This window comes from Papilio machaon, chromosome 28, assembly GCF_912999745.1.
Source record: "Papilio machaon chromosome 28, ilPapMach1.1, whole genome shotgun sequence".
NCBI classification, from domain to species: Eukaryota; Metazoa; Arthropoda; class Insecta; order Lepidoptera; family Papilionidae; genus Papilio; species Papilio machaon.
Window position 1 is genome coordinate 3,191,554 of NC_060013.1, and position 5,965 is coordinate 3,197,518.

A 5,965-nucleotide genomic window follows, 5' to 3' on the forward strand; every position below is an offset into this window, starting at 1 on the left:
ATATGAATGATTTAGGAGGCTTAGTTATTTATTTGACGTTCTTAGTGAAGGAAAACGTCGCAACCTGCACATCTGAGAAGAAATTCAAAGATATATATGAAAACCCGCACTGGGCTATGGTTGATTATGTCCTAGTTACACCTAACTTGGGATACGCGTCGAGACCTTCTGAGATATCTGATGTAAAGTGAAAGATAATGGCAAGTTATTACTTCATAGCGACAGAATTTCACCGCGTTGTTTTTATAGAAGTTTGTTATTCGTTTCTTATTATATTAAAATATTAGTTGTATATATGTCCTAGGTCCGAGTCTATAAGACCTTAGGGTAAATGTAATTATTGTCGTCGTATTAATCTGATAATGCCGGTGAGAGTTTGTTTGGTATAACAGATGCAGAGCAGCCTTGCACAGGGCATGTTTCTAGCGGGCGGTCGGGGGGCGTACGCGGGCGCAGCGCTGCAGGGACCTCTCGCTTACTTGGAGAAGACCGCTACCAATATAGGTAGGTGTTTTCTTTTAGACGAAAAAGAACTGTTTTTATGTTAGGACTGTATGAAGTTTAAACTGCTTGACGGATTTTGTAGAGTGAGGTTTCGTTTGTATATTCTCGTGAGTGCCAATAGTGTACAGTTAGTTTATTTTTTTTATTTAATACTTGTTATAAAGCTCATAATTTGTTTTTCAGACATGGTGGGTTTGGGCGACGGGCGAAGGTGACGCGGCCGCGGGCGGGGCAGGGGCCGCGGTCGGGGCAGAGGCCGAGGTAAATATACAACAGATTTCAATTGGTTATCATAAAACATTGTACAATCGAAAATTTTATGCAAAAAATTAGCGCCTAATTAAACATAATAGCAAATTGGTAAAAATATTTTTTTGTGTCAAGGTCGTGGCGCGTCCCCTGAATATGGGGGCAGCATGACGCCCCCATAGCGCCAACCTCTCCCGGCGACAGCGCGTGCGACCTACGACCCTACAGACCAGGTCGACTACTCGCAATACTTCCTAGAACTAGACCAAAGTCTGCAGTACCAGAGGGCCCATAGTACTGACCCTTGCGAGTGCGACCTAGGCCTAGCCAGTACTAGTACGAGTACTGGAACGCACGGCTGCTCGTCACAGTGGAGATAAAATGCAACCAGAGACAATTATGTAGTTTTAATCGTTTAATCTTTATCCCGTTTATGGTTCGTTGTTTATATGTATCGCTGAAAGAGATCTGTAGTGATCGATTTTGACAGCTGTCAAATTGCAATAGAATCATGAATGTGTGTTATAAAAAAGTGTTGAAATACTTCGCGAAAGCGAAATCTCTGCCTTTTGTGTGAAATTATGAGTTTATTTTAAAATGGTCGAATTTTTTAATTCATTATATCTTAAGAATTTACATTTTTAACTATAAAAGTCTAAAAATGTAATATGTAAATAGGTTTTACATACACACATATTGCATATTATTATCTCTGTCGTTGTCAAAGAAAGTAAAAGGGATGTTAATATGTCAAGTGTCACTGTGAAAATCGCTATCGAATTGTCACCGACAAAATTTGTACAGAGCATAAAGTACACTAAACATATCCTAACTTGACATAATTGACGATGCGAAAGCGATTTTCACAAATATTCGTACTAGACCCCACTGGTATTAATTTCACAAAATAAGAACGCAACTTAATGTATGTTCGTAAGTTTTTTTTGCAATAGTACACCAATATATGTAGTTTTTTTTAAATATCTTTTAAAGCTTTAATCGCTCTTGTCTTTATTCAGATATATTCCGATTTCTAGACATAAAATTTAGTAACTTCTATAACAAAATTATTTCTTATTATAACATTAATATTTAAAGTAGACTATTAATATTCTAGACATTTCCAGCACTAATAATTGCATCACAACTTTTGGACGAAAATTTGCACTGTTTATATTGGAACTTATAGACAGATAAAGTTATCTCACCCGGTGGGCATAAATCAAACTAAATTATGACAGCTCACTAGCGCGTTCCTAATATAAAAAGGTCATTTTTGTACTGTAGCTGTACAAAAATGACCTTTTTTTATTTTTTTTTATGCCATTTTCTATTCTCCAACATATATTCTGACAGAACTAAATGCGATAGCAGCGCCTCACATCGGGTCAGATATCTTTGTTTGATTTAATTCTAAAACACTATAGGTTATGTATATTTAGATTAACTATTGGTCTCTCATTGGTTTTAAATGGCTTTAAGGTTAACGCGTATTGCTCCGGCGACTGCTGCGGCGTTCATTCTCCGCCGCTTCAACGCTGAAGGGGATATAGGTATAAAATTAGTATACTTTAGTCTCGTTTGCATGAGTCTAGAAGCTAGACACTCGTCTTTCATGTTTGCAAACGAGATCGACATGTTTTGCACATATTTATCCCCTTCCTTGAGGTAGCAAGTGAACGTCGCGGCGTTCTCATATTTAACCGTTGGTCAGGAATGGACCCTTATGCACTTCTTCTCCATAATGTATTTACCTCACGTATTAATATAATGTTGAATCCAATATAAATTTTTTGTATTTGTAGTAATAGTAAAAAGCTTAAAACTGAAGTTTAAATTGGTCTTTTATTTATACCTTTACCTTTGAAAGCAGTAGTGGCGTTAGGTTAGGGGGCGATCGCCCAGGGCGCCGGGTATAAGGGGTGCCACATACGCCAGAATAGGATACAAAGGGCCACCTGCTGTACCCACTAAGATCTTTGGAAGATTTAATCCGACACAACAAAAAGAGACGCTGCAAAAATCTCGCTCGCTTGCACTTTTGAAAGTTAATTTTTTTTCGACATTGAGACGACAAATCTTTTTGAATCTATGTAAATAACTTAGTATATTTTTTAAAGAAGATAGTAAATAAAGTAAAGAAGATAGTAAGTATCGAGCAGTAAACTGATGCCTACAAAATTGTAAAAAACTACAACGAGCTTTTTAATTGTTTTTATTTACAGATGTAGAACATAGTCTGGAAGAACACTTAGGCTACTTATTAAGTTTTTTTTTAATTCCGCGCGGACGTAATCACGCGCGACAGCTAGTATTTATTTAAATTAAAATTACTATTTTTTCAAGGATAAAGGAAATAAAAAACAGACACATAATGCCAAGCGTACAATAATTTAATATCCCATTAAAATAAAATAGGCGAATACATAATTATACTTAATAATCTACAATAATTATCGATTTCCATATAAAATAAACAACACAGACTAAATATCACGCACAGATTATTAACGCGACATCTTCTTGTCTATAGTTTTAAAGGCGTTCGAAATAAAATGCGATCAATGCTACCAACATTAATAATTAAGTTATCAAAGTGACATTTAACAGTTGGTAATTCTGAACTATTAATGTCTTATTTATTTTAAAGTTAATACATACATTTTAAGACAAAATACAGTGTTAATCTTCATAACAAGAACTTTAAGATGAAAAAATACCTTTCCCTTCTTTTTTAACCCTCAAATACTCTGTATTTGGAATTATTTTAACTTTGTTACTAACAAACAAAATGTTACGCATTTAAGTGCATGACCTAAACCTTGATAAATTGTATTTAAAAATGAGACCAAGTTGAAATTAGTCGAATTCCTCAAAATAGAAGTAATAAAATCGAACTTAAATCGAAGACACAATAACTGTGGGTTTCTAAGACTAAAAACTCCATTTAAAACTAATTGTTTTCTCTCTTTTGTCAAAGATAATGACAGGGATATGTTTTATATAGAGAATGTAGTCTCAGAAACCAACAGTTAGACGAAGTTTCTTGTATTTCCTTAAACATTAAAGTTATAAAGATTTCACTGTATTGATAAAAATTAACATTTTCTTAAGAAAACTTGATATTTTTAACTATATTATAAAAACCAAGTAATATTTGTTTTTACATTATTTGTGACTGTATTTCAGAAGAGGGGAAAAAAAAAACAAAAATTATTGTCTTTGTACATTGTAAGAGATTTATATTAATCAGCTCATCACAATAGGCCGTAACACTAGTTAAGACTACAAAAAATAAAACACAAAAAATTGTCTATAGTTCTAAAAAATGAGATTACCATAATCGATTTTTAAAGCAACATCGAAATACAAAAAAATCACTATTTAAATGGACTAGTATCGTTTTTAAGTAACACATAAATCGTCACCCCCATTGAATAATTCTGTAATGTACTCTTACCGGGTTCCTACTTTTCCGTTGAATTCGACATCTAAAGGTCTTATTACATGTTGTTAATTTTTTTTATATTTTTCTTAATGTTAATTACGGAGATATAAAGTCATTATTGAAACAGATTTTTTTTTCCGGTATAATTTTTCCTTCATAGCACAGAATACACCCGGAATATATGAATAAAAATTAAATACAATGTAGGTATAAAAATTATCTTTGTTTTGTTATCTAAAAGATTCTTGTACAATAATTATTGATGAAGTTATTAAAGAAATACGGTTATTTGCTTCTCCTGAAAATTTTTTCCTATTACGGGGTTATTCGGTGGGGGCGTCGAAATGGTATAAAAAATTGTAACTAAATTCGAAAAAGTACCTTCGTTTAGATTAAAAATATTAAAGCATTATTTATGGTTTAAGTTTGTTCATAATAAATTAGCAAAGCATCAAAACATCACTCAAAAAAAAAACATATACACACAAAATATACCTTTATACATATATATATATATATAATATAAAGATGGATTATTTCATACAAATTTGATGTCTAATTGAGAGTTGATTTTTCAAATGTCAATTTTTATTGCAAATTACAACACTCAGGAAAAATAACCTCAACAAGGCTAAAGGACACTGATATCCAATGCCATAAATAAAAAAAAACTCAACAAAAGGTCTCCGGAGGTCTTTTTTTTGCCTTATTTTTGTTGTTCCCATTATTTTGTCTATAGGTTTAATAACCTAGAATTATTTCTTTAAAGTTATGACGTTGAAAATGGCGGGAAATATATTTTTTTAATCTATTAATATGTAATTAAAATAAAATAATTTAAATAAATCACGAATTTATAATTTGATTTTATAAATTAATAATTTAAAATGGCAAGTATTTTTTTTTTACAATTATTAAAAAATCTGTTGAATTTCTATACCGATATGAAATTGAATAAAATTGAAGCGACACTTCATAATGATTTAATGTTATTTTTTTAAATATCCATATAAATAAATACATATTTATTCATATTTTATATATCTTTAATTAAATATATTTCTATATTTATATAGAAATTGTATGAAAAATTTATCATTACATACATTTTCAACATACAGTGCAGGCTACACCTAAATAACAGTGCGTCTCTTTCTAAACTCTCAAGAGAGAGAGAGACAAAGGTATTATCGTAAGTACGTATTAGAAATGGGAATTAAACAACATTAAGTGTTGCCAAACAAAAAAAAATGGACGACATTTATATTTGTTGGTGCATAATATTTAACAATTTGATACATCATTTAAATCGGTTAAAGCGACTTAACACTTAAACATATACAAAAATGTTATAAATATCGGTTATTTTGACTGAATCTTTCCATTTTTTTTCGTTTAAATTAGGTTTTTTTTTTTTTAGTAAAATGAATAGATTATTTAAAAAAATCATTACGAAATATGTCGTAGGATTCTGATTATATTTTAATATTAAATGTTGGTTTCTGAGTTCAAAATCTCTGCATAAAACATATAATTATCTCTCATTTGGTCTCAGAAACCAAAGGTAAGTGATTTAAAGTTTTTTTTAACGACTATCGATTTTTTTTTAATTAAATTATTGTTAAAAACGTACTCATATGGAAACATAATAATTCTATAATACTGTATGTAAGCTTATTTAACTGTATTATTTATACAAAACACGTATATTATATTAATAAATTAAAAAAAAAAATCACACAATTTTATAGACATTTAGTTGCA

General features: G+C 30.9%; 1 long non-coding RNA gene across 1 annotated transcript; it reads left to right on the plus strand.

The window, feature by feature from the left end:
- The first annotated feature begins 404 nt into the window (after positions 1–404).
- Positions 405–1,140, plus strand: LOC106709657. Its single transcript, XR_001356952.2, has 3 exons — positions 405–504; positions 688–765; positions 889–1,140. It is a non-coding gene; the product is annotated as an uncharacterized LOC106709657 (long non-coding RNA).
- The last annotated feature ends 4,825 nt before the right edge of the window (positions 1,141–5,965 follow it).